Source organism: Halyomorpha halys, unplaced genomic scaffold, assembly GCF_000696795.3.
Source record: "Halyomorpha halys isolate HHAL.00 unplaced genomic scaffold, Hhal_1.1 Scaffold166.1, whole genome shotgun sequence".
In the NCBI taxonomy this organism is placed as follows: domain Eukaryota; kingdom Metazoa; phylum Arthropoda; class Insecta; order Hemiptera; family Pentatomidae; genus Halyomorpha; species Halyomorpha halys.
The window spans coordinates 546,829-553,852 of NW_027110388.1; positions in this window are offsets into that span (position 1 = coordinate 546,829).

A 7,024-nucleotide genomic window follows, 5' to 3' on the forward strand; every position below is an offset into this window, starting at 1 on the left:
TTCAGATTTGGCATGAAGTAGATAATTTGACTTAAAAACTTTCCTCTTTTTAATTGGACTGCCACACAGTGAAAACATCTACTTTTTAACACTCACATTTACAATCGTTAAAAAGTAATGAAAAAATTCGCAAAACTCGATTTTGTATGTACGTACATGGACGACGTACACCATTTTAGAATCTTCCCGTTTAAAAGTAATTCTTATTTTTCAGGCACTTTATAACATTATAATCTTATTTATAACAGGCTCATCATTATAATAAATTAGTTTTTGCTCTGTCAATTAGAAATATTATGAAGCATATAGATTTAGTATTTTTTTTCCTGAAAAGTAGATACTTTTTTGAACGGTTAAATATGAAAGTGAAGATTTTTTTAATGGTCAGTGGTCTAATTTACAATATATTATGGCATAAATAATCAGAGCTGAGGTATGTTTTTTTTGATACTCCAGATTTCGGCTCAATTGAGTGGCCTTTTATCAAAAATTGGAACATAAGTAAAAATATTTGAAAAATGTATTTATTATTATACGTGATTATTTATATCATCAATTTATATGTATTTCCCCATAAAAGGAAAAAAAATGAACACTTATTTACAGGTTTCGACAAAGATATTAAATCTTGTCTCGATGTGGAAGATGAGATATTTCACAAGAAGTTATAATATAGAAGAAGTTCATTAAGACCGTTTATCAGAAAAACCTTTAAATAAAAATTTTCTTAAAAACGTTAATAAATTTTTTTTTTTTAAAGTTCTGTTAATATAAATTCTCGTTAAAACTGTTTTACAAATTTTATGATCGTAGAAGCTTTTACTGAGACATTTTAAATTTAATTATTTGCTAACAAGTGTTCACATATTTATGCAACAAAGCTTAAGGCGAAGCTACAGAAGTATTTATAAAAAAACTTAGTATTTAATTTGTACATACTTACTTAATGTGTTCATAGACGCTCAAAACATAACCATAGGTATAAATAAAACTTTTATATTTAAAAAAAAAATAGTGTGAAAATCCTTTTTAAAAAGAACTGTTTAACCCTTCAATATCACGTCACAGCTAAAATTTACAATATATTTTTCTAAAAATACCGCTATTCTGCGACTGAATATATTTAATTAAAATAAAATGTAAAATTAGTGAAATTAGAAACAAGGTTTCATTCCGTAATTAGAGTAAAACAAAGTGTAAATTCTTTCAATAAAATGATTATAACGAAGCTAGTAAAGGAAGCTATTTAGGTACACTTAAGTAACTAAAAATATTGACATTAGGTGCTGGAAGGCTGATAAACTGTTTCATAAGAGTTCAAAAAACAAAACAGAAATAACAACCATCACTTTTTCAAAATAAAAGTGCATTGTTACTCCAGAACCCGGTTAATATTGCAATTTTGTTTCAATAGTTCGCCCTAAAGATGGCCTGATTAATGAATGAAACGTTCTCTGTAAACATTTAGCATTAACTTTTTTTTAAAATAGCTGGTCTGAAACATTGGTATAATTAATTAAAAAAAAAGTCTAAATCCTGATTACTTACTCTAATTAAAACAGTTAGTGTAAAAAAATAAATTAAGATAAAATATATAAACTGAATCATCGCTAATTTTTCAGATCCATAAACGGTCCGGCGAACTGACTTTAGATAATAATAGTCAAGGTAGAATAATAGTTTACTTAGTTAAGATCGTAACCCGGGCAGCGAGAGCTGTTACTTCACACCCTAGTACACTGGACACAAGTTGCCCCTACTCCTGGACAATAGGTAGTGGTTAAGGACCTTTCAATTAGCAGCATTACGGGCGAGGGGAACTCCTGCCAACAAGAGCTCCCGACGCTTCACAGAGATAAGAGCGCAACCAAAGACCTCTTAGCCTCTTGAGCAAGCGCAATTATTGAAGTCCAGAAAGAGCTCAACTTCCGCCCCATTACCTGTGGGATCTCCAGCCTCCTTTGCCCAACAATGCGTCCGAACCGTTGCGCTGGAATTAGCTAACTAAGTTTAGAGGATATTACATTATCACCGCAGAGTATTCTCCAGTGAATCATATGTCGCAATGTGGGCATAAACTACTGACAAACAGCTACTTCCCACATGAGTAAGCTAATTCCAAAATAAGGACAAAAAGTAATCGGGATTGTCAAGATTTATGAACCTTGAACTTTGTACACCGGCAAATTTAAAGATTTAATATAACGTTTAGTGTATTCTGTTTAGAATAATTCAAACTGAATTTTATACAATATGTTCGATTATATATTATATATTTACAAATGCGTTAAATTTACTTTTCTTTCCAATTATAATATATATATATAATTCACGTTTAAATCAGAATTATGGAAATCTCACAGCAATGAAACTCAGAAATCTATACTACTAAGGTTAATACTGAACTACAACTTTAACCATAAATGACGTGGATTTTACAAGTTATTTTCTATTCATTCTCTAAATACTTAATTTGCAACAGACACAGTTGTAAATTTTAACTATGATCATAAAAGTAAAATTTATATTATGAAAAGTGATGAGTGATGAAACGAGATTTTGAGTGGAGAAATAAGATGCCTTATTCAGGGGATAGATGCAGGGATGGCGCGCTCTATCGCGCGTCAAAGACATTTTATATTTGCCCTAACGTTATAATCTATTCTTTATATGCAATATAATCCATGTTTAATTTTTTTTCTTTATTCCAAAATTAAAACTAATAATTATTGAGTATAAATCCCAGACGATTTTCTCAGTTTTTTTCTACGCAGACGTCATTGACCCAAGTTTAGATTCCACGTAAAACATTAGAGTTCTTGTCATCGTCGGCCTCAGCTACAAAATTTTAAAGAGATGAGTCAAGTTTAAAGCCTTAAAGAGTTTTTTTTGACGTGAAAACGTCTTATAAATCATTTTGCGGGATGCCATGTTAGAAAAAGTGTCCCGTAACGGAAGTAGATTGTGGGGGAGGTAATTAGTAGTGTAGTAGTGGGGGTAAGAGGATTATAGATGCTGAGAGTCATGCAGGCAAAAGTGTCCCGTAACGGAGAAGGTAGTGGTGGGGATGGGTAAGAGTGAGGTGGTGGGGGTAAGAGGATTATAGAGTATACGTTGTCACGGAAATATGTCGCCTACACGGGCACGGTTTTTTTGTGCAACTCGCTCGAAAAATGGAACTATGTCTTCCTAAAACAACTAAAAATATCTTGACTATATAAAACAATAAGATACAAATAAAATTAAGAAGTAAAATAAGGTGAGGTTAAACATTATGTAAATACAAGTGAAAAAGCTATTTAAAAAATGAACAAAAAGAAATAAAAACATAATATATACAATATTAACTCTATATATTTTAAAAAATAACATAATTATTAAATATAAAATGAACAGGAGATGTAATTAAAAGTACTAATTTGTACAACTAAAACCCATGAAGGGGCAATGGCTTAGAACTTTGTAAGGAAATACGGTTACTAGACCAACGGTTGTGCAAGGAGGTTATTTGGTTATAATCTCGCTTGAGGGCCGGATTTTTACCATGGGTACCCAATTTTTGATTCTGGGTAGACCCCAGGAGAGCTCCAGAACCCACAGGGTTGACTCACGACTACGGTGTAAGAGAAAACAATTTTCTGCCGAGCTGGATTCGAAACCTGATTCTTGGTGTTAGTAGCATCGTACAGGAAACGTAATAATACGTAAAAATATAAAGTTATATATAAGAGAAATAAATAACAAAAACTTTATACATCCAGAGACAGACGGAAAACTAAGAAATTAAGATGAGAATTAACAAAGCTCAGAAAGTATAAATAAAAATGTAATTATCATAATTAATAAATAAAAACAGATCAACCACTTGTTGGGGTTTTTACCGCACCCCCAACCATCTTCATATTCCGAAAAATACGGTCAACTATATACTAAGTCTTATATGTACTTTTTGTTAGATTTGGTATAATTACGATAAACGCATATTTGGGTGGACTGCCTGATTACTGGGAATGTATATAAACATAGGTAATACTACTGTTGCAACTTCTGATGACAGTTTTGATTATTAGTTTATTTAAACACTCAACATAAGTAGAGTTAATGACTAAATAGCATCAATACCAACTACCAGATTTAGCTAGGTAATTAGATGTCTATACATCAGTCATCTGAAATGAGTATTTGGCCGGGACAGGCCTTAAGGTATCGTTGGAATGACTAATATAGCATATATCACTATATAGCACGGTAAAAGTATTGGGCAGAGTTCAGGGATTAAAAGTTAATTCTAGACTTAAAAAAACAAGGTCTGATAAAAAAAAATATATAATTTTCTTTATTACTATTAAAATTTTAAAACTGGTCAATAAATGAAATTTTTAAACAAAGTTACCTCAGTTCATATTAGTAAAATTTAACCCGTAATCCTTTCAGGGAATTTTCTATTTCTAATCTTACAAAAGATAGTGATGAATATTGTAATGAATTTCTTTTAGTCATCTCATAAGTTCCACTTTGCAGTAATAATTACATACACGGAATCCAAAAATACATAGAACCATCGAAAAGTCTATACGAATGAGAACGCTAGCCTTTTACAGATTTATTTTAACAAACTTACTTTTTTAGAAGAACAAGGTCCTGGCCAAGACAGATGCCTTAAGATAAGAAGGGACGGCATGAGAAAATTTATGTACGAAGGTCTGATAAGATGAAGATAAAAACTAACTCTGGTCTCGTTCCTTACTGAATCACAAACGTGTTGTTTTGTTCCCTCACTGTTCTCCCAACAATCTGGCTGTTACTATCATATAATACCTTACAAATCAAATAATACCTTACACATGCATCGTGAGATAATTAAAATTTCGCTTCATACTAAGCTCTCATACATAGCTAGAATAAGTCCCAAGTTTGCGTCACTGCGGAAAGAGAGTATCTTGTAGGGTCATCATCATGCAATTCACAGCGCCAGCCGCCTATTGAGAATGTCCCACGTAAGGCAACATAACGATCTGGAAATGAGGAGTAGCTATTCTCATGTGTCAGTTACATCGGACTTTTGGCCATCTACGTAAACATCATGTATGTCATCTCTTCAAAGACGAGAGTGTGCCGATGATGAGGTGAAATATGGAACGGTCCATTAATCGCATACCTTCCTGATTCATGGTTACATTCCCAACGACAGGATCAATGATCACGATGAATTCTGTACAAATATGAATAAAGGATTTAAGTCCAAAAAATGTGATGTTGAGTTAAGTATATAGTCAGACTCAGAGAAAAATGTATGTAAATTTGTATAAAGGATTTAAGTTTCATATTATGAAAATATCCTGGTTAAAACTGTATCGGACGTTTTTAAACAGGATTATTCGAACATTATTTTTCGTCTCCTGAAAAATCAATAATATGGACTTAAATCCTTTATACTTATCACTACGGAATTAGTTCAAATCATGAATAAAAAAGTATGCATGAATATAAATCTGAATGAATTATTATTATATTACTGAATGAATTTTTTTTTACGTAGAAGTTTCAACTAAGTGAGAATTGCTAAACTGTGTTGTTTTATTATGACACCAATAATCTTGTGATATATTACCCGAAAAAATTACAAACACTACCTTCTCTGGAACCTCAAACGGAGGACAAGTGAAACCACATACAGCTTGTCAACCTAGATCTTTCATTCAGATTACATTACTGAGATGAGTTGCCGAACTCCTGAGCCAAGGTCCCTAAGGAAACAACCTCTCACGGCCTCAACTACGCCGGGTATGTAGTCATAGAGGTCTGTATCCATCAAATATCGTCATGTGTCCTTCATAATCGTGGTTTCAAAATAAAAATGATATACTGAAATCAATTAAAAAAAAAATTGCGAAGTTTCCTTAGAAACTAAGGAAGTTCCTAAAGTATTAGAAAAATACTCTCATCTTTAATTTTTCTTCAATATTATTATGTTCTGTCTTTTTACCATAAATTAATATAAATAAATACAAATGCTGCCTACAGGAAAAAGATAAGAAACTTTTTGGACATTTAAATCTTTATCCAGACAAAAATCAAGTGTCTCAGTATTTATCAATACTACCGAATTTACTATGTGGCAGGTTCATGATAAAGATGTCAGTACATAATACTATTATCAAAATTAATTTACAACAAGAGAGTAAATTGTTAAATAAATGAAACTCTCAGTCATGTATTATTTAAATATTAAATATATCATATTTTGAAGACAAGAAATTTTCAAGGGTTAGGAAATTTATGTAGGATTCATGGAACCAGACAAAATACATGCCATGAGGAAGCTTTGTTATTTCATTTCTAGGATTTCAAATTAAATAGATATGTTTGAGTAATTTAATTCAAAAATGTTCCTATTTTAGTGTAACACGATAATTTTTATAAAATCACTTTAGCTTCATATTAATTAGATTTGTTAGAATTTTATTAATTTATTTTAGTAATTATAAAATTTTTACTAGTTGACAGTATTAGTTTTTAACTGTAATTTTAATATTCTTTTAAGTATTTTAATAGTTGTTACCGGTGGTTAATCAATTTATATTAATAGTAGGTTATTTTAAATAATCTAAATTCCGCCGTAAAAAAGCTTGTAATGACGAAAAAAAATTAAGATTGTTATACTTGGAGGTGGTTCTGTTTGTACATGTTTATTGCTTAAAATCGAATTCTGATAAATTCTATAAATGTATTGAGAATTTTCTTATAGTACTACTTGACGGACTCAACTTGTGCCTGCTTGCGCAACGAAAGGAAGTTTTTAATGATGAGGCTACATTGTGATAGCCTTCTTACAATCGTTACGTGCTGAAGAGTAGGTACAACATAACATCTTCGATCTGCACGCATTTGATAGTAATAACAGATAAAGGATAGACTAAAATTCGAGAAGTAAAATTACCAAGAAGGTTCCTTTTTGAACGTTCAAAACTCCATCCAATATTTAAACATTTTGGATATTTAAAGACATAATTAATTAAAATAA